General features: G+C 41.5%; 1 protein-coding gene across 1 annotated transcript in view; it reads left to right on the top strand.

Annotated features, from left to right (window-relative positions):
- The first annotated feature begins 317 nt into the window (after positions 1–317).
- Positions 318–23,201, top strand: part of LOC105915858 (zinc fingers and homeoboxes protein 2) — a 188,006-nt gene continuing 165,122 nt past the window's right edge. Inside the window, exon 1 of the mRNA XM_021309308.2 lies at positions 318–721. The gene's annotated coding sequence lies outside the window, so the exon portion shown is untranslated. The remainder of the gene's footprint in view (positions 722–23,201) is intronic.

Genomic DNA, 23,201 nt, shown 5'->3' with positions numbered 1-23,201 from the left:
CAAAAAAAATTATGTTTTGCAAATGTTTTTTTTTTATATATATTTTGTAGCAGAGTTGTTTAGACAAAAAAAAAAAAAAAAAACATAAACTATGTTATACATCATGAGTAAATGAAGCAAAATATGTATGTCGCAGGGGCAGAATGCTGATACAGTTGTTTGTTTTAAAAAGTGCCATTTTGGCGAACAAATTCCTCATAAAAATGCGTTTTTAGCAGCAAAAGTAAATGTATAGGACGCTTCCGGAGGCGATTAATCACCGGCATCCATGCTGTAAGTCCTGAAACAAGCAGCCGTGGAGCAGATCGGGGCTTGCTGGAGCGCGGCGAGCGGAGGCGCATGGCTCCCCCACACGCCTGCGTCGTCTCCGCCGCAACCCCGGAGCAGCACTCGCCTCGGTCCGCCGGGGGGGTTACCGCTCCGCGATCAAACTTTTCTGTACATTTCCACGTCACCTGGACGGCCGACATAAATTTGGCATCCTATGCAAATATATGCTGACGTAAAAGATCATGTGGTTTTTGTCGTCGATCCCCCCTATGAGCAACGAGGAGGCTTTTTTTTTTCTCCTCTCCTCTCTACTGTTGTCTTTAGGTTAGCTATGCTACAATCTTTACTGTACCCAGCGCTAGCTATATGCGCTCCGCACCGCACCACTCTGGATATCTGGGAATAATCAACTTCCAGCCCGTCGCGCCGCGCCGCCACGCACCGCTCACAGGTAGGACGCGGGGGGGGGAAACTTCTTATTTTTTGACTGCTTTCGGGGAAAATTTTGACCAAAGTGACCGCAAAAGTGAAGTTATTAGAGGCGGGTTGTTTTGCAGGCTGACTGGCTCCCCCTCTCTCTCTCTCTCCTTGCCCTGGCTGCTGCTGCCTCTGCCGCCGCCGCCGCCGCTGCTAGCGACCGTCCCCTCCATCACAGCCTCTCAGAGTGGGAATCACCTTGCTATCACCCGGCGAAGCCCCGCGGCAGCCAGACTGGCGATAAAACAGTTTGACTCTCGGCTGTCAGGGAACTTTTAGTTTGCTGTGCGGACGCATTATTATCCTCGGTTGTTTTTTTTTTTTTTTGTTTTTTTTTTTCTTGTGGAGCGGCTGTCAGAGAGAAGTGAGCGCAGTCCGCTTCGCGTTGTTTTTTTTTTTTGTTTTTTTTCCTCTCTTGGTAGATAACTTCTGCCGTCCGCCCCCCCTCCTCCTCCTCCAAGCGCCGGTGAAAGTGCCCGTAATAAATGCATTAGCCAGCGGAGCTAACGGCTAGCCAGTTAGCCCCCCGCTAATGACGGGCAACCCGGTGAAGCTAAAGGGCTTTAGCTTTAGCCTCTCCCCGCACGCAGCGGCACCGAAACGTGGCTGCCCGATTTCTGGACGTTATCCCCCCCTTTTTTTTTTCTCGTGTCGGGAAATGTATATATATATATTTTTGTTTTCTTCTCTTTCCTCCTACTCCGATTCGGCGTTAGTCAGCCAAGTGAAGTAAAAAACTAAAAAAAAAAAAAATTGTTTTTGTTTTGTTTTTATATATATATATATATATATAAAAAGGTGGCAGTGGAAGCGAGCGGCAGTCGGGGCTGCGGCGTCGGCTCAAGTGTTGTTGGTTGCCGCTGTACGTAGGTTCAAACGGGGGTAGCTAGCAGACAGCCAGTCTGGCTGCCTGGGTCATCTGAGGTGAAGCAGCCGTCAGCGGGCTATACAGAAACACGCTTCACTGCTTTTTTTTTAACACTCTCTAAACGCCAAAAACAAAACACTTTTAACGTGCTTTACTTTTTTATATATATATATTTTTTGCTTTATTTAACACGTGTTCGAACCAACTTTCTTTAACGCTACGGACGCTTTCTTATGAAATATACAAAAGTTTGGTCGCAGATTTGCGACGCGGTGTCGATTAGATGCGATACGAGGTTTACGCTGAAATCTGGAGCTCGCTGCTGACTTTTACCGACGCGATTTGGAGACACAAGCGTGTCGGTAAAGTTTTATGGAGAAGTGTTTTATTAAGCGTTTTTAACATATAGTCGTTGAGGGCTGGGCGCCTGTGTTTTTTTTTTTGTTTTTTTTGGTGAGCAGACGCTGACTCCGTGCCAGGGAATGACAGGCTGCTTTTTCTCCTGGTTTACATTGAAGCAGGCTGAACGCGGCGCTATTTTAACTGCTCCGTGTAGGAAACTATGTCAGAAAAACAAAGAAGGACAAAGAAAAGACGCGTATTTAAAAACTAAAAAAACTAAACGTGGGTTTCTTGCAGCCAACGTTGTCCTAATGAAGAGTTTATATTCTGAACAGGGGCGCGTCCAGAAAGTTTTTTAAAGGGGTCGTCCAGATTTATTTTATTTGGGGGGTGGTACATTTTAGGATTGTGTTAATCATAAAGACAATTGGAATTGCATTCAGGTGAGACCAATAATGTGCATGGAGGTTGATTAAGGCAGATCCAGTGTTTTAAAATATATATTAATATCAATGTTAGATTATATGTTAGATTATATCAATAATTGAAAGGTCAGGATCCACCATTACAAAAAAATTAGGTCATTTTCTGCAATCTTTAACAGAATCTTTTGCTTTTCACCCATCATGATAAATATCTGTAAATAGACTTGCAATAGCACTTTTATTCATCCCAAAAGATCACGTTGTTTACTGTAGAATATGGTAATGCCACACTATAAACCCTGAAATGACCCACTGTTACTAACATAACTACTAATCTTGGGATGGAAAAACCTAAACCACAACCTGTGAAATAATGCCTGGAGATTTATAATGGCGAGGGGCACAGTTTGGAATGATTAATAGATATTTGAAGTTGACATGCTAAATCCTTAATACATATTAGTACAGATATTGTAGAAGAAAACTGTGTAGCTAGGGAGCAGTGGAGTGATGCCGCTGACTTCTGTATTGAACTGTAACATAAATGGATAGAATTGGTGTAAAAAACTTTATACTGTAGCGCTTAGTCAATATTTCTGAATAGAAATTATGCAAATTCAGCAGCCAAAAGACACAGATGTTAAGTTCCAACCGTATTGTATGAATATTTACTTTTGTTAAAATTATGCTAAATGTCAAGATAAGTTTTCTTATCTGGTTTGTCTCCACTTGCTACCAAGTAAATAAATAAAATGACTGGTTTGTGATTATGTAGGTGTGTAAAAACGCACTAAAATGAAACAAGACTTTAGCGATACCTGTGGGAAAACAAACAAAAAAAATCAGATCTCGTAACCTTCCTTTGATTAAGGCTAAAAGCGTCACTAAAATTATTAAAAGAAACAGCATTCAGACGTATGTGTCTGTGTTTCCCCTCACAGCCACAGCTCAGATGCGGTTGTTCGTTGGGCTCGGCGTTGACAATTTCAGCTTGTTAGCAAGTCTGAGTTTAGCGCTGTTGCTAAACTTGTTAAAGCTTGATACAAAGTTAGGTTGCTGCTCGAACGCAGGGACCTGCTCAGTCTTATGGCGTTCTTAACTTGTACTATGCATAAAACCCACCCTTATAGTCATGTCGGCTCCTCCGTCGTAATATTCTCATCAGACGTTTAAGTTAGGGTTTGTTTCCAAACTAAAGTAGCTGGTTTTAACCATTTAATCCACAGTTTCCCATCTTCCAAAGTTCATTTTTTTGTATCAGTGCAGAGTAGTTTCCAGTGCCTTACAGAGGAGCTGAATTCCTCCCAACTTTGCTTTCAGCGGGTTATCTGACCTAAAAACCGCGCAGAAACCCAGTGTGATGTAAAGGCTCCTCTATTCTAATGAATCTGCCTATAGTCAAACTTTTCCCTTTCTCCACGTTCACCCCCTCTGTGCACAGTATGTTCTCTGACCTAATTTCCTCTCCCAAAATCTCGTTACATAAAATCATGAATAATTGGGAGCAGCTCGCTCGCGTGCTGGTTCAGGCCATATGCGGCGACGCGGTTGCAAAAAGCAATGCAGTTGTGACCCAACGTTGTTTTTTTTTTTTTTTTAATGTTTTTTTACAAATAATATGAGGGGAGTTTCTGACCCGCTGCGGTCTGAAGGACGTGCAGGCGGAGGATTTCTGTCAGGCTCAGACGAACAGGTGTGCAAACTGAATTTGGGCAGGTTTTACCCTCCACAACATTCCTGACAGTGTGACTGAAGTGTGTCTTGGCTCTTGGAAATCATTGGAGAGGCTCGTATTTGGCAGCAGCTCCTCCTCTTCCTCTTCTCTTCTTCTCTCCCCTCTCTCTCTCTCTATACTGCCCGGTGACAGCGTTACCATTCACCTCCGCTGTATGGCTCGTGTTCAAAGTGTGTCAGTACCCCCCCCCCCCCCCCCCACACACTACCCCCCCTCTCTTTTTAATATTATCTTCCTCTCGCCGGTTCTGGTTCATAATCACATTTCCTCTTCCATTGACCGACTTTTTGTCTCATATTTCACTGCCATTGTATCTGTGCCGTGTCAGGCTTTTTAATCCTATGATATGGATGCAGGGATCAGTCGGTCATGCTGCCAGTCTCAGAATCAGAGCGCGCTCACTTGCTCTTTGGCTGCTATTTATTTGTCACAAACGCCAAGACACACACACACACACACATATACACACTCAGGCGCGTGCGCCATGGAAGCCCCCATGCCCTTTCCTTTCCCCACTACCATTCACACATCACACGCTCTCCCCTTTTTTTTTTTTTTTTTTTTTCCCCCTGCTCTGACACGCTGCCGTTCCTTTGACACGTGCATTTTGCCAATTCTTAGGAAGTGCAGCTGTGATTTGCTGCTGCCACCTGACCTGCCGCCCTAAACGTGCAAAGCGCTACGCATAGGAACATGCACACAAACTCTCTTGTGTTACAGTGAGCTTTTATTTCACCATTTGGTCTGTTCAAATCATAGTTGTTGTTTCTTTTTTATATCATTGCTGAAAATTGCTGCTCCAATCGCATTTATTATTATTATTATTATTATTATTATTATTATTCGTGGCAATAGAGTGGGGGGTGGGAAGAAAAAAAAAAAAAAAGACCCCATTCAGGGTTTGTGTTGCTCTCGGTGGCATTCAGTCATGAGGGCTCATGACGGCTATAAGAGCCTCGCACGCTGTCACACATACACTATCCGACAGCTAATATCACATGCACTCTTTGTTGCGCTGGTAAATTGCTATTTATTTCTCGCACGCTCACACACACACACAGCGAAAGCACGCATGACATCTGCATCGTGCACACGCGTGCCCATCCCTTTCTCCGCTTATTTCCTCTTATACTCAAACATGCAAGTATTTCCACTGCGATTGGTGCTTTATGAAATGCTGAGAGGCTACGTGTGTGTGTGTGTGTGTGTGTGTTTGGGAATGAGAGTACGAGCGTTGCCAGGTTGTGTGTGAATGTAGTGGCGATGATTGTGTGTGTGCGTGTTGTGAGTCACTGAAGAACATGGGTTAGCCAGAAATCTGTGTGTGTGTGTGTGTGTGTGTGTGTGTGTTAGTGTCCACCCTGCCTCTCTGCTGGAGCCCTCCATGGGGGGAAACTCAACACATGCGCTGGCCCTATCGGATCCACGTTGCTGCTTTTGAACCAAGTCCGCCTCGCACGTCTGCTTGGAGGGTTTTAGCGCAGCTAAGTAACAACAGGGAACCAATTCCACCTGATTTTTATTCCATAGAAAAAAAAAAAAAATTATCTGTTCTTTGTGGAGTGAGAATAAAGGATAAAGTAATCATTATCCTCGCTTCCTTGAAGCTAAATTGGAAATCTCTTTCAAGGATTTTTATTGGTTAATCATGTTTTTGTCCTCTCACAAAATTTAACAATGCTCACATTTTGTTCTCCTGAGTTTTTCTTTTGCCCTGTAAAGATCTGAGAGCTGCGTGGAGGCTTTCATTGCACACCGTGAAATCAAATTCTTAAAAGTTTTCCTTTTTTGTTTGCGCCCCTATTTATTTTAGCCGTAACAATGCTGTCTGGTAGGATTCAGTAATTTTCCAACTTGGACACGCTTGTCGAAGTTATTAATGTTTTCCTCTGTTTTCATAGTTGCTCTTTGAGGGGGGAAAAAAAAGTCCTTCACTTCAGAAAGTGGAACCTTTTGTCGCACTACTTGACACAAACATGCATCAGGTAGTTTGGAAGGGGATATTTGAAATTGTGCTGTCACAATTTGAAATAAAAATATGGTTCCACCAACTCAGTTATTTTTCTTTCCTTAACTTTTTGTAGGTCTGTATACCAACAACATCCTAGGAATTTGTTAGAATCTCGGGTTAAGATGTACGATGAAACAAAAACACTGAAAACAGTTTATTCACTTGTTTATGGCGGGATCATAATCTCACAGAGAAATTTAGATAAAGCTAACTTTTGTTTGAGTACTTTTATTCAATTGGGAAAAGTCACAGTTCATTAATTTTTCATTTCTTGCATGAAATCATGTGTCCTCCAATTCTTCCTAACGGCTGTTAATACTTCATCCCTCCATTCTGCTAGTAGGTCAGCACTTCTTCGGTAACATTACACTCACCTTTCCAATAATAATCTGTTTGAAGAGCTTCAGTCAGGTTTCCATCTCCATCCACAGCACAGAGGCAACTTTGGTTGAAATCACCACTGACCTCCTAATTGCTGGTGACTCCAGACCTTCATCATTACTCATACTCCTCAGCCTCAGCGCAGCCTTTGACTCCATTTCTCATCACACCTCCTTGACAGATTATACTCCATCGTTTTCTCTTGCACCTCTTTAAAGTGGTTCCAACCTTACCTCTCCTCCCAAGTCACTTCAGGTGTACCTCAGGGTTCTGTTCTTGGTCCTCTGCTGTTTTATCATCTATTTTCACTCCATCTGGTCCTATTTTCAGACAATTTGATATTCCCTTTCACTGCTACGTGGATGACATCTAGCTCTTCCTCTCCACTAAGCCCAACACCATCCTTTCATAATCCTTCCTTATTTCTCCAAATGTCACAGTTTCACAATTGCAGTCCTCATCTTCTTCCTCCCCCTTAAGCTAAGAGTCTGGGGCGTCATTATTGATAGCACTTTATCTTTTGGCTCTCATGTCAGTAGCTCTACTTGGTCTGCCTGTTTCCACCATCAAAACATCATTGGCCCAGCACAGCCATCCTCATCAATGCACTTGTCACTTTTCTGTTAGATTGCTATAACTTCCTTCTTTCAGGTCTTCCTCTTAAAATCCCTCATAAACAGAACACAGCCGCTCAGATCATCACTTCACACCCCTCCATAAAACCCATCACGCCAATCCTTGCTCATCTTTAGTAGTTACCCATCAAATATGACATCAACTTCTAGAGTCTGCTCCTCGTTTTCAAAACTTTCGGTAACTTGGCACCTCCTTACCTCACTAATCTTTTTTCCTGCCTGCCAGCTTGTGAACCACTGGGTCCAGAGCCTTCTCCCTTACAGCTAACAGCTTACTGTACTCTAAAATTTCTGACCCCTTCTCATGTTTTCTCCCCACAGTCGAACCAGTTGTGTGTTCATTTGGCCATATGTTTTGGATCCTAATCTTGCTGAAAGACCCCAGTGCAACTCATTTTCTGTTCTCTGGCAGATGCCACCAGATTTTAATTTATAATCTCCTTAGGTTTTAGACGAGTATACAATGCAATGCAGTCTTCCACGGTTTTCAGAGCCTTTGGAAGATAAACAGGCCCAGAGCATTACAGATCTTACTTTATACTTAGCAGTGGGCTTCCTTTAAGTTATTTAACGCTAGATTTACCTGGAATTGTGTTTGTCAGAAAAGGCCAATTTTGATATCGTCTGACCACAGCATTGGGTACAAGTCAAAGTCCTCTAGCATTTAGCAAACTCCACACACTTACGTTTTGTTTGTGGGACTGAAAGGACTTTTGTACTGGCTTGCTTCCTAAACAGCTTCTGATTATGTCTGATGGTTGTAGACCTGGTGAATGCCAAGTTTAGACATTTTGCTGCATTTCTCCAATGGAGAGTTCTCAGATTTGTGTTTTGTTTTTTTTCAACCTTCCTTACCATCCTGCTCTCTGTCAAGACATGTCTGTAGCTCATTCAGGCTGCAAGAAAGTGAGAGAGAGCAAGACTTAAAGCAGATTACCCGGAGGGCAGAACACAGTGCTCCAAAAGTGCTCCACTTTATAATTTCATGTACAGAAGAGAATGGATTTCAAAATGTTGCCAAAAATAAAACCACTAAAATGCTGTTTGTCTGTGTTCTTATAGCTTTGAAAGATAAAATGGAGCTACCTATAATTAGCTGGTCAGAGCTATACAAGAAATGAAAATTGGAAATCGGGTTAGAAAATTTGTATTGGTGCATCTCTGAAGGCTTCTAAAATCACTTTGGTCAGAGAAGGTAGCTGACACACACAGCTATATGTAATTTGGAACAATGTGCAGGTAGTTGGTGAGTAAAACTTAATACCAGCGTCTAATAATCAGATTCTGTCACTCCTTTGAATCTGTTCTTTGAAGTTGACTGATTCATCCAGAAATGGTTCACATCCGTCCGTCCGTCCGTCCGTTGTCTTCCGCTTATCCGGGGTCGGGTCGCGGGGGTAGCAGCTTCAGTAGGGAGGCCCAGACGTCCCTCTCCCCAGCCACTTGGGCCAGCTCCTCAGGAGGAATCCCAAGGCGTTCCCAGGCCAGCCGGGAGACATAGTCCCTCCAGCGTGTCCTGGGTCTTCCCCTGGGCCTCCTCCCGGTGGGACGTGCCCGGAACACCTCTCCAGGGAGGCGTCCAGGAGGCATCCTGACCAGATGCCCGAGCCACCTCAACTGGCTCCTCTCGACGTGGAGGAGCAGCGGCTCTACTCTGAGTCCTCCCCGGATGACTGAGCTCCTCACCCTATCTCTAAGGGAGAGCCCAGACACACTACGGAGAAAACTCATTTCAGCCGCTTGTATCCGGGATCTCGTTCTTTCGGTCACGACCCAAAGCTCGTGACCATAGATGGTAGATAGATGGTTCACATCACATACAAAAAATTTTGACACAACCACCGCTAAAGGTTTCTGCAGTTTTTGATACAGAATGGACATATAACAAAACATACCATTTTATGACAATGGAAGCAGTTCTTTCAGTTACTTATAACCTTAAAGAACCGATTGACCATTTCCCATCATTTTATTTGGTCTTCTGAGAGTGGCGTTCACTTTGTCACTTTGTCTCCCAGCTGGTTTAACTGGAACTAAGTGAGTGCAGATTAAGGTTCAAACATTTCGGGCTCAGATTATAGTTGGGCTGCAGACATGAACCCTACGCCTCCTGATACAGTGATTGCGGTTCTGGCAAAAAGAAATGCAACGGGTGCAAAGTTTGTGACAGATTTCTGTAGTATTCCCTTGACACAAATGTGCTCAACCATGACCACTCTGGTGCTTTTAGTGAACTGTAAACATGAAACTTTCACAAGAATATGTGTCCATAAAGTTCATTTGATTGTATTTTTTTTTTTTACCACAAGCGGATTATTGGGTTTCTTTTGTGTGTTTTTGTGAAATACTTTTGCCTGAACTCTGTTTTTCAGCGCGTTACTTGCTGCTTAGCCCTTTCTGTTCTGTTTGTGATTCTGTAACTGAATAGATTTAATGAAACAGATTTCCATTTTTCTGCTTAACTGATCAGCATCTTTGTCACAAATGGCACTCTTTTTTTCTTTCTTCCCCCTCCCCCCCTCTCCCCAGCCATGTGTATTTAGTTGTGGGACAAATAATCTTTCTTGTATGGAAATGACTGTGTGGGAATCTCCTCGTCTCTTGAGGATGTGTGTACGTTTTCTCAGCGGTGGACATCTATAAAACAACCGCATGCGTCGCTCCATAAATCAGCCAAAAGGAATGCGACTGTACATTCCTGCCGTTGTGTTCACACATAGTTCCACTAATGAAAATACAGAGGTAAAGGCATCCTGTTGCAGATCTACATCTTTGAAGCCCTCGGTACTGGAGAGTTGTGGTCAGTGATTCGGAACGCTGAAGACTGGGATATCCTGAGTGACTGGGCTCAGAGACGGTTTTATTATTGATTTATTGCCAGGCTCTACTCAAGAGGTTGATATGCATCTTTAATAATCCTCTGAAAGCCCATTTTCATTTACAAGACAGCTTTGAAGCGAACATTTGAGTTTAACAGGCTGCCTGAGCAGCTCAAAGGTGCTTTGTTTGGAATTGCTTCAGAGCTCAAATGAAATGTTTCAGACCCCTATATCGTACAGAACAGTGGCGACTCTCATTATTCTCTGTCCTTTTACATCAGGCTTACTGTAAATGCAAACATAACAACCACTGTGCCACATCAGTGCCTTTAATATTGATTTTAGGAGCATTAAATGACTCAGAATCACCCACATCTGATCTGGCACCTTGTGCGATTCCTCTTTATTGCTCTGGGTCATTATCTTATGCAGTATTGGTCTTTATTCTATTAGAGTTGAATAATAGCTATAGGGACAGTACTATTTATTCATTCTAATGTGTGTATCTTGTCATCTGCATGCTGCTTCAAAGGCTTTTAGAGGCTGCCACAGACAGCAATGGGGAAACACTGAATACTTGGAGCTGTTTAAAAAAAAAAATGGCAAGGATAAGGTCAAACTTTGGGGAATTTTCAATTCTGACACAAGAAAGGGGATTCAGTCCAAAAAATGTCACAGTCTGAAGCGTAACACGGTTAAAACAGAAAGCGAAGAATGGGATGTGTCGTGCTCACTTTACATCCCAGCGTCATGTTTTGCAATAAATATGCAGAGTTAAAAAGCAAATTTGAATTTGACGGCAAGTAGAGAAATGCAAATAAGTTATTTACCAGCCGAGATAAGACAAACTCAGTTGTGGGTGTGCGCTTGTCAGCTGTGAGCTTTGAAAAGTGATTAATATTAATGCAACATGAAAATGAAGCGGGCGTCCTTTTCTTTCGTTCGCCTGCAGGACGAGTGGTATAGAAAGCTGGTCCTCATCCAGCCCCGCAGGGAGCTGTGTGACTGGGAAACAAACCGGCAGTAAACCCGCCGTCCTCTGCATGATGAATCGTCCGTCCGGGCCAATCACTGACAAATGTGTCGCCTTGTTTTTGAGCTGTTGCTGCAGTGTGCGTCCCCTCTGGGCCAATCAGTTTAACATCGATCCGTAGCTCAGTGCCGCCCACTGCTTCACCAGCCGCATCCGAAGCAGCACGGAGGAAGGTCACGTGATGCCGGACGGGAAATAAGAAGCATTTATCATAAAGAGATTGGACACATGGCCAGTTTGAGTTGTAGGAATGGGGCGGAGGGTTCCTGTTCACTTCCTTAGCTCTTCAAAGACGAGCTAAACCAATTGCACTGCAAAAACGGATCTAAAAATAAGTAAAATGTTCTTAAAATGTGTGTATTTGTCCTTGATTTGAGCAGGTAAATAAGATTATTTGCCAATGGAATGAGTATTTTGACCCCTAATATAAGATAATGAGACATCCTGCACTTGAAATAAGATGATGGAGATGAATTGTTTCTATTTTAAGTGCAAAAATCTTGTTCCATTGGTAAATCATCATATTTACCTGCTCAAATCAAGGACAAATACACAAATTTTACTTATTTTAAGTTCCGTTTTTGCAGTGTTTGGGGATTGAAAAGTGAGGTTGAAGTGTTTAGGTTGAACAAACTATTTTGTTTTTTACACTTTTGATTAAAGAAAGAATCAGTCATTGCAGAGGTCTGTCTTTTATTGATGATTGTCGTCTTGTAAAAAAAAAAAATGTATTGAATGTTTTAAAAGGCTGTTAAAAACATTTCAAAGCATTGTGTCCACATATAAATTTGCAAAGAAATGAGGACATCTGTATAGCATAAAAGTAGCATGTGTTCATTCTGCTTCTATAATATATGTAAGATTTTGAATAATAATAATGGTGTGGTTACAGTATAACACTAATAATTTAGATCTTTATCAGAAATGCATTGAGAAATTGGTTTTGGATTGTTTTTGGACCATTTTCAGCTTGATCAGCCTTCATCATTGACCAGTTGGTCCAAAATGTAACCGGTAATGTAGCTGTTTTCAGTATCGGTGAGGAGTTAAGAAGAATGCCCAGAAATCTGAGAAGCTGTTTAAGAGGAAACAGTATTTTATATTGAAGCTGTTCTTCTGGGCTCCCACAACAAACTGCTAGACTTCAGTGGATGTTGATCATTTCTCTCTTTCTCCATTTCTTACCCCTGTACCGGTAGTTATTTTTTTTTATTCATACATGTCTGCTGCAGGACGTCAACATATTCCTGTTTTGGAGATGTTTTGTCAAATTTCATAGGCGTGAATAGACCCGGGAGCCGACGTCTGTAGATAACAAGTTGTCTGAACGCATTCCTTTGTGAGGTTTTCAGCACGTCTGTTATCTTGTGAACGGACAAGAAGAGGGCTGTTTAGTTAGTAATGCTAATCTGGCTAATTGTTTATTTAAGATGCTATAGACTGTTTCAAATGCCAACTAACTAATTTATTCGTTTAAATGAATAAAACCCTGTTTTACAGCTACTCCCGTCTCACACATTTAGAGGTATGTTGCCACTGCTACTCGTACATAACGACCATTCACAGCAGAAAGGCAAGAATTTATTTATTTATCAGCGTTTCATTAACGGTCTTAAAAACTGAAATTAGTATAAAAAATCGTTATCGGCAGGTTTTACACAAACCGGAGCTTGAAAAATGGACCACAAATCTCTAAACTGTGCATCTTTAATTAATTTAAGCAACAGTAGAGAACCACCGGCCAGATTTAGTAGTAGCGCTTATTCCTCCTAATATTTTACTCATTTACTTTTTATAGAGTGCCGCAGTTTTGAAAAAATGGCATTTTCAAATTGTTTCCAGTTGAATTTTCATTTCTTGAAAGAGAGGGGAAAAGGTATACAAGCCAGCTGGCTGGCAGTGTGCAGCAGCTGTTTATTCTCCATGCAGCTGTAAAAACTCCATAATCCCTCCAGCCCTCTTTCTGTTCTTTGGACTTGTGGTTCTGAAACCGTGACTTGGAAAAAACCTTGATACCTGTACCTTTAAAAAATAAAATAAAAAAAATTCTAGAAATAAAAATGAACATATCTTTACCCGAATATAAAGCAGATCTGCTTTTACAAGATGAAAATTATTATAAATATATGCAAACTAGATTGTTGAGGTGTCATTTTGACATAAATTACTCAACATCTTTTTAAAAAAAGTAGCGAAATTTGTTTCTGTTTAATGCCATCAATCATGCAGAGAAAGGAGGTGTCACTTCCCCCCTCCACTAATTTTTTAGAGCGAAGCACTTCAAAAACAGATGTTTGTTACCACTGCTTATATTATTTCTTTTTAAATCTCCCAAAAAGTCATTTTTTATTCATGAAGAGAGAAAAGACTGCTTATTTTCTCATTAAAGCCTGCAGTGTGTGTGTGTTTCTCAATTACTAAACACATGAGTGACCAGCAGCACTGATGGGCTCATCAGACAAAAAAAAAAAAGAAAAAATAGAAAACCCAAAAAACAACCCATCTCAGATTAGCTTCCCTCCACCCCTGAACTGTGAATTGTTGAAGCTCCCCCCCCCAACCTCACGTCTCCTTGTCTGGATCGTTAATTTAAATCTTGTTTCAAACCCTCATTTATCCAGAAAAAGCTCACTGAGCACAGTTGCGCCTTTTTCATCAGCGTCCTCATTGATATTCATATGTTTCCTCATGTTCACACCTGGGGGCTGCCCGCAAACACTAACCGGCCAGATTCACGAGAAGCTCCAGCAGAACATCGAGCGGCTCTGTGTAGGAGAACTTCAGCCCTTACGTTTTTTTATTTTTTATTTTTATGCTCTCTCTTTTATGACCTTCTTAGCTGGTCCACGCTCGCAGACTGCAACTTTGCGAACGAGAAGCTGTCTCTCAAAAATCTGCGTCGGCCGCGCCACGCGCTCTTTGTCTCCGTTGCTGTTTGACGGCAAACTGTGCTGAGCGGCCTTAAAAACCGCCGAAATGAAGTGAAACCTTCAGCTGCGAGCAATAATGAGCAGGTTAACTGTGTAGCAAGAAAATTAAATGAGTTTCCTACATTCTCCGTAGCGCCACTCTGAGACCATGTAAATCTCACAGTCAGATTCAGCAACGCTCTTCTGATTTTATTCTATGTTTCTTTTGCCTTTCATATGCCGGCAGAAGGAATCTGTTACTTTCCGAAGCTAGAAAACACCACATTAATGCTGCCTGCGTGTCGAGAGGTGAAGCTTGTGCCCACTTTAACACCTTGTTTTCGACATAATTCTCTGTGAAACTGATGTCAACTCGTGCAGTCTGTCAAACTCACTTTGAAACATGTTTTTTTTGTGAGCGCACTCCCACATGTTCGTGTTCCGTCAGCCTGTTCTTGATGAGGAGAAATAATCCCTCCATCTAGTTGAAAAGGAAATTAGGAAACATGCTATTGCGATATCACTGATGAAATTGGTTGCGATTAACTCACGTTTTCCTGAATCTTTGTTCTTCTCTGCCGTCAAGATGCTCCTCACCATTCTTTGTAAGCTCGGCCATGAGATCTTGTGTCAGACGCGGGTAACAAGGGTGGTCAGAGTCCAAACAACTTGCCAGTTTGTCAAAGGCTGGATGCCCTTTTGTTTGGAGAAATGCCAACATTCTTTGTGGCATAGGTTCAACAAGGAGTTGGAAACATTCCTCGGAGAAAGAGTCCTTTTGGCTGCTCCCTTATTCAGAGGTCACTGCAGCAAGTCACTACAACTTGGACAGAGACTTGGCTGAGTTTTTACGCCAGATGCCCTCCCTGACGCAACTGGGATTCAACCTGAGTGCCAAGACTTAAAGTCAGAGACTGAGACCATGTCTACGCTGAGACGGACACAGTAAATCTTCATAAACGATCAAGAAAGCGTGCATTCACACGAGAGGACGCAGCACCACGGTAAAGACTGTAGTAGGTATGCCGGCCCCATTGGCGGCGCTGTGACACTGCCGAAGAAACATGCACACCTTCTCCTGGTTCATTTCCTGTATTTCCTCCCACATCACTTCCTATTAAAGTGCTCTTTTTCTCCCGATTGGATACTCACCCTGATTGTTCCACCAATCCTGAAAGAGACCTCCTTATTTAAACTGCCACTTCTTTACAGACGGAGCAGCTGTGTTTTGTTGAGCAGCTTGCCTCGTATACATGGTGTGTCTCCCTTTTTGTTATGGCGGGCTACCGAGAGAGGCAAAGCTACGACGTCATCGTTAAAGAAAAAAATGCAGCTTCCGTACACACGGAAAAATGAAACCGGTGTTCTGAAATGTATCCACTCTGGCACCCAGTTTTAAAAAGGATTGTTTACAGGCCCCCAAAAATGCCGTGTCGATGTTGACGTACAACCTAAACGACAAAATACCTTTGCGGACACACCTGTTCTCGTCTCAATGTGGACCGGGCCTTGAGACACTACACCAGAGAGGGACTAGGAAACATTCCTCAGAGGTTTGATCCACAGTGACATGACGGCTTCATGCCTTCTCTCCACCATTTGTCATTTGCGCAATCATGCATGATGGGAATCTCACGTTCTGCCATTTCCCAAAGGTGCTCCTTTTGGATTGTGAGCCGGTGGCTGTGGAGACCTTTGGAGTACAGTGAACTCATTATCATGCTCAAGAAAGAAGCTTGAGGTGATTGGAGTTTGGTGACAATATCCTGCTGGAAGTGGCTATCAGAAGGCTGGTAGACTGCAGGGATAAAGGAATAGATGCGGCCCAGCAACAATACTGAGGCAGGCTGTAGTGCTGAAACAATGCTGAAGGGGCTGAAAGTGTGCCAAGAAAAAAATAATCACACTACCACCAGCAGCCTGGACTCTTAATACCATTTGATGCTGTTTATGCCAAATTCAGACCCTACCAACTAAATGTCACAGCTGAAAGTCGATGCGTTTTCCATTTTTTTTTATTATTCAGTTCCCTGTTCTTAGCTGACAAGAGTGGCATCCGGTAAAGTCCAATGCTGTAGCACATCTGCTTCTTAATGTAATGTGTTGGCCGTTCAGAGATGATGGTCTCCAGACATTAGATGTGACAAGGGGGTCATTTGACTCATTGTTGCCTTTCTATCATCCTAAACCAGTTTACCCATTTTCCTCTGACATCAACAAGGCATTTTTGTCCATACAACTGCCATTAACTAACCTTTTTGTTGTGCGTGAAAACCCCCCGACAATAAGCAGTTCCTGGAAGCCCCCCTGGCACCAACCACCTTTCTGATGCTTGATTTGTTACTGGGTACATGATCAATGTTGAACAACTTTTGATCGTCGGCTTTTACTGTTGCTGTCTAAACATTTTGTCGCAATATCATTAATCTGATTATTAGAGATGTAAGTTATTGACCAGGCTTTTGTGTTGCCCTGTGATGGACCGGCAACCTACCCAGGGTGTGCCTCGCCTCTTGCCCAACAATTGCTGGAGATAGGTACCACTTGTGCTAAATTAAATATTTACCAACACTGACCATAAAGTAAAAATTAATTGTGCATGTTTCTTTGTAGAGTTATGGAAACGAACGTATAACAAAATGAATCCCATTTAAGCATTATCGGCTATCTACCTAACCTTTTTGTGATTTTTTTTTTTTTTTTATTATTTAATTTTTACTACAGAACATGTGCATGTTGATGTGTTTACAATCTTAAAACAGGACAGATTTTCCGTTTTTATGACTGGAATTTGACTTTCTGAGCGGAAATCTGCCGATGAATTGAAGCTTTTCTCTTGTCCTAGTGGTTCTTCAACTACTCCAAACCCTCTGTTGAAACTGTATACTTGGATATAAGTAAAGAAAAAAACTGAAATTTTATCCCCGTTCTATAATAACAGCAGAGTACAATCTACTTCCCTTCTGGTGTCTAATGTTGCAGCTATAACTGCAAAAGCAGTTTAACATCTTCACTTAACTAAGTTAAATATCTTGGTAAAGTGAAACTGTTAGGGCGTCTAGAAAAACCTCAGGAAAGTTTGTTGTTATGACTCAAACTGAGAATGTTTACTGATGTTACTGGAACATGCTGTAGGAAACGGTCAGAAAGGTGATTCTGCTCTCTTAATTAATTCCACCAAAAATTTAACCCCCCAAAATGTTTTTATTTATTTTTTTCCTTTCCAATTTGAATTGTTATTCAAAACACAATCAGCATGAAACATCTGGAGGGGATCTCTTTATATTTGGCACAGACATGGATCGGACTCAGGGATGAACTGATTTAAAATTCGGTGGTCAAAGTTCAGGATCACTCTGACCTCACGGAACGGGATTTTGGCCACAACTCAAGAATTTGTGCGCCACATTGTACACAAATTGTGCACCAGGATAAAGTTCCAACGCGATAAAACTTTATACAGTTCAAAGGTCAAATCATTTTTCTAGCCACAATTCATTATCTCAGGAGCTCCGGGGGGGATAAGTGAATGTAAACAGGAGCGTGACTGTTTGGCAGGAGTGGGCAACCGCGAGGAGATCATTTAGGTCGGTTTCTATTTTCATTTCGGGAGGATTGCGTTAGCCACGTCATACCAACCTGCTGCTCTTGACGTTCAGGAATCACAGGAATCTTCTGGCCTTTTGAGACTCCCATCTTTTGCTCAGTGTAAATGGAAAATTGTTTCTTGGCTGCAGTCCTCTGAAAAACAAAACAGCTCTGTTTCAGAGCCGGGGAAGCTTTCTATTCAGGCGACGTTTCTATGAATCACAACGTGGTTACAGTCTGATTCAGGTGGAGGAACGAAGTGGGCCAAAACGTGATTAGTTTTTTGTTTGTTTTTGTAGTATTTAGCTCTTTGCATTGGTGTGCAGAGGTTAGGACCTGCGTTTTAAAGTGGTCACCACCCTTTCTGATTTGTGTGGCTTGGCTCTTTCAAAAGGTGATTAAAAAACAGGCCAATGCCATTTAAAAGGCTGCAGAAGAGTTTTCCCTCCGCCTGTATTTGGACCAGTGAGCGTGAAGGGATTAACCGCTTTCAGCCTTCTCCACGAGACAAAAAAAAAATCCCATCATTGCTTCACAAAAAAAATAAAATTTCAAATTGCACACTGGGTGGATAATTGTAAGTGCATAATAGAAAGCAGCTAGATTTTCTTCACTTTCTTCTTGAAAATGTTTCACTTTAAAATGAAAGGGCCTTTTTTTTATCTAAAGTTCTATGATTTTTTTTTTCTTCTCTTGTTTACATTATGTTGAGGTAACTGGAAGGTCTAATTAGACCTGGGCAGCTATAACAGCTTCAACTCTTCTGGGAAGGATGTCCGCAAGGTTCTGCAGTGTGTTGATGTGAATGTTTGACCGTTCTTCCAGAAGCTCATTTGTGAGGTTATACACTGATGTTGGACGAGAAGATTAGATTAGATGATTAGATCAGATTCAACTTTATTGTCATTACACAGGTCCAGGTACAAGGCAACGAAATGCAGTTTAGGTCTAACCAGAAGTGCAATAGCAGCAAGTGCAGGATAAGCAGTGGTTCCATATGTACAGGACATGGGTTTTTACTGAATAAGAAGAAGGCCTGGCTCTCAGTCTCCGCTCTGATTCATCCCAAAGGTAGTCTGTTGGGTTGAGGTGCATACTCTGTGCAAACCAGTCATCAACACCAAACTCTGGTCATTTTCAACTGTTCCCACGACGTGAGGAGTATGCCAAGACTTTCTGCTGCTGACTTTTGCTGGTAAAGTAGAGGATAATTTTAGTAGAAAGCTATCTCTGTCACATCTTCTAAGCGGCACTGTCCACTTTCAGTACTGATTCTGGTTCAGCTCAGACAGATCCATGTTATCCAGATATACCTACGTTAAGCATACTTGAAGGAGTGATCCACCTGTCCACAGAACGATCATTCCTGAGACGCGGAACAGGAAAAAGCATTGTGGTGGTTGTTGTGTGCTCTAAGCTGGACTCCATGTACACTTATTTTCGAAGCTGTCATAATGTTCTTTTTTTTTTTTTTTTCAAAACTGGTGGTTAAACTGTTTTAGAGTTAACAATTTATCATAAAGCCATAAATGCTGAAATACACTGAAAACAGCCCCATGAGGTCTGTTGGTTAGTGAGAGTCATTTGGTTAACACACACACGCAGCTTTAGATTTGCACTTTGTCACTCGAACGACAAAGCCTGAGAAAACTCTAATATGTCGGCACTTTGTATGCCGTCTTATTTAATGGACGTAAAACTGTTCGCACAATGTGACAGAAAAGTTTGCAATATATTTCTAAAGCCTTTTCACTCTTTGACACAAGGTAGGGAATTGTGCCTTAACAGACAAATGGTGATTACTTGCAGTTCCTTAATTTTCTTTTGGATTCAAAAAAGCTTCCTTTATTAAATAAGCTGTTGCACATTTTTCTCTTTTATAGTCCTTACAATAAAAATGGTTGGGTCATTTCCTTAAGACCATCGTATGTCTACATCGGCCCAGAAAAGCCTGATCTGGGCATCTCTGTTATAAAAACGTCACCCATCTCACTCTGTAATATACTGTACTTCAAAATTTTCAACAATAGGACAGATTTAGCTAGTACCTCAGATTAGAAATATTTAAATGGCTAATCCTTTTGCAATCCTTAACCCTCAACAAAACCCTTCTGCTGCTCAGGCAACCATCACACCAAACGTGCTGAATGTGATACCCCCCAACGGAGGCTTATTCAGCTCGAATGAAAGAATCTGTTTCACATGCAAGTGGGGAGAATGTTACTCTACTTCACAAAACGGTGCCTTTCACATTTTTAGAAGAGAAGTCTAAAATGATTCCAGGGGAATTGAACCTTGGGCGAAAACTGATGCTCCAATCAATCACAAAAACCCGATCAGTTTCATCTGAAGCTGCCTAAAAGGCAGGATCGCTGATAAGGACGATCTATCAAAAGAAATGGATTAAATGCGACTCTGCTGTCACAGAGCTGCTGGTCTGGTCTCAAAAGCTTCTTATAATGATGAGAAAGTAAAGGAGGCATGAACAGATATGCTCCGTCTCTGAATGCTAATAGAGAGGAATAATCTATTATTACTGCGCTGAATTAGCCTATGAGGGAAAGAACAGTGTGTGAATAAGGGCAGGGTTTTTTTCTCTCTGAGGCCAAGAAGTCGAGCTCAGATGTGTCAGAAATTAGAATCAATTGAGATCACTGTTAGCTGCTGGTTTTCACAGCTCGAGTTCCTTTGAGGAAAGTACCGAGCTCTTAGATGATACCCTGGCAGATTACTACAGGCCCTCAGCGGGTCCGGAACCACATTACTGACATTCTTACTTTTTGAGTTTCAAACTGGCGTTTGGTTTATTATCCTTTTGAGCTGCGGTGTTGCAGATCAGTAACCGTTAGCGATCCCGATGACTTCATAGAGCTCGCTGTGAATCTTTGGCATTCAGCAAACACAGCCTTGTCTTCAGATGCTAAGAAAACCCCACTTAGTTTAAGCCTATTTGTGTATATTTAAAATAAGTAAAATTATCTCCTAACAAAGCAGAACAAGATATTAATGCATATTGTTTTGTTTCGGTCTCGTTCTATGGACCTCTTTTTAAAATGTGGGGTTCTGCATATAATGTGTACAGATAGAGAGATGGATAGATAGAACACAAGATAAGATACAATCACAAAACACAACTACATATCTGCTATTATTGGACAATAAATTGCTTCGGAACATAAGTCACATCAGTCAGATCAGTCAAAAAATGCTTCATAAAGAGGAAATAAAACATAAATAAGTTGCACCAGACTATATGGATTTATTTAAAAAAATTTACACGATCAAAGACTAAAACCTGACATTTAATCTGGTAAACCAATTTATTCAATTACACAACTGGATCCACAACCAGCTGAATGACAATGGAACATACCTGGGAGATTGAATGGAGTAAATTAGCATAACGAGCCAGCAACTCCAACTGGGAATATTCCTGCTAGCACATTTAAGCATAGCGGGCCGTTAGCTGAAAGTTGTCAAACGCTGATACGACTATGAACGTAACAGTGATACGTGTTAAGAAGACAGTACGACAGATGTTTGAGAGCAACACAAAGCTCACGTGCATCAGGGAAGTTGTAAACGGCCCGGACAGCAGAGCTGTAAGCTAACGCTAGCGCTAGCTGCTATTAGCTTCACGGACATCCTGATAACAGGGTTCTGTCGCGGTCTCAGCCCTGCAAGCAACGCTCCACTACGTGAATGCAGACTGAAACAGTGAAACATACAAACGTGTTCAGTCTTTCTTGTCTATTAGTTAATGTTTCAATATATTTTTAAGTGGTACAAGAGCAGCATATAGTTTTCACAAGGCTAGAGACGGTAATGTTTCCTTCCTGGTTCATGTAACTTATCATTGAAATTGACATATAAGTCGCACCTGACTATAAGTCGCAGGCTCGGCCAAACTATGAAAAAAAGTGCGGTACTTAAAATTTAAAAGAAGGTCATTTAACTGTGGGTTTACTAAGTTTACTAATCTTATTCTTAGTCATTTCGATGATATATAAACTTACACATGAGACTTCTAAACACCGCCAGCTGATTCCTGCTGACAAAAAAACATTTCACTTGCAGTTCGCCGCCATCTCCGTCTTTTCGGAAGGGACTCTCATTCCTTTCATAGTCTGACCACAAGTGTACAGTATAGCATGGCGTGCAATATGCTTTACCATATACAGGTTTAAAACAAAGCAGCATTGGTTTGACACATTTATGAGCCGATGTAAACAACTCGTACCAGAACTTTTCTGGAAGTACGCATGCACGGTTATCCTCCAACTGACTGGCCAGGGACCAAATATGTCGTTTTTAATTTTCTATGGCATTAAGGGAAACTACTTCCATCAAGGAACCTGAGACCTATTTAATTTTTTTTATCTCACAGCCAATATTTGTTAGTTGTCGAAATAAATTCAAATTCATACCTATTGGTTTGTCAGTTATAGTCCTTAAGGATAATAATGGATAAACTCAGAAATGCGAATTCAGATCTATTGAGTTGCATCTTAAAGATGACTGTAAATTGGTCTTGGCTTTTAAAACTTGATCAGTGCTCTCTAAGACTGAATGAGTGGAGCAACCTACCCAACAGACTTTGGATTTTTGGAAGAAGTAGATTTCTAATAGTTTAATAAAGTATGTGCTTTACATCTTGTGGTTATGGTTTGATTTCTTAGAAATTTATAGGACTGATAATGAAATCTAAATCTGTTCTGCTTCTCCACTTTTTAGTTAATGTTTTGTACGATTCTTCTATCAGTTTGGTACCTTTACTCCAACCTGGGCTTTTTGTTTCTTTACCTTTCACGTAAGACAGCAGACAAAAAAATAGGACACTTCCCTTCACTCACAACTTCACTCCTTTTTACTTCTTTTCTTTTCTGGCCGGTGAAAGATTTGTGTGGCAACCAATTAAAAACGATTAACAAGAGCACCTTAATGGCACAATCTCCACCAAGGCCAGTGCTGTAATTGCCATTTTTTCATGTGTGGGGAAAATGAGGCAAGAAAATGAATTTCTGCTGGATGTATTGGAAAAGCCAGCCAGTCTGCGTATCTGAATAAATATAAGAGTGTTTGTGAGTGTGATTGGGTGAATGTGGCTCTACGGTAAAGCGCTTTGAGTGGTCGGTATGACTAGAAAAGCTCTATATAAATTCAGTCCACTTACCGTTTACCATCCTCACATTTGAAGATGTAGTTTTCCTAAAAGAAAAATGTACAAACAGCTCCTCCTTTACTTTTTTACAATATTGTGCAAATGGAAGTGGCTCATATCTGAGCCTCTTTTTTCTGTATTTGCATATGAATCTTTTGTAAGAGCTTCCATTCTTTCCTGTTGCCAACCGCACCACTTCATTCCCCTTTTTTGAATTTTTCACATGTATGTCTGAATATAGCTGTCAAACCAAAATCCCCAAATATGAGGTAAATTATAGATGAACTGGCGCTAAGATTTTGCCTCCCCGTTAAGCCATATTTGAAAACAGCAGGATTGAGAATTTTCTTCTTCTTCTTTTTTCTTTTTTTTTTTTTTTGCAGCTCCCACCCTGTTGAGATGCGCAGTATGCAGGGCAGCGTAGTGCAGGTATTTGTCATAGTGACCTCTTTCTCTGTGTGCAGAACCACTGTTACAGAAATCCGAACAGACAGACCCTTTGAGTTTTTTTTTTTTTTTTTGCAAAGAGCTCGGCTCCCGCTGTTTG

This window comes from Fundulus heteroclitus, chromosome 13, assembly GCF_011125445.2.
Source record: "Fundulus heteroclitus isolate FHET01 chromosome 13, MU-UCD_Fhet_4.1, whole genome shotgun sequence".
Lineage (NCBI taxonomy): Eukaryota > Metazoa > Chordata > Actinopteri > Cyprinodontiformes > Fundulidae > Fundulus > Fundulus heteroclitus.
This window is presented reverse-complemented; position numbering and strand designations above follow the sequence as displayed.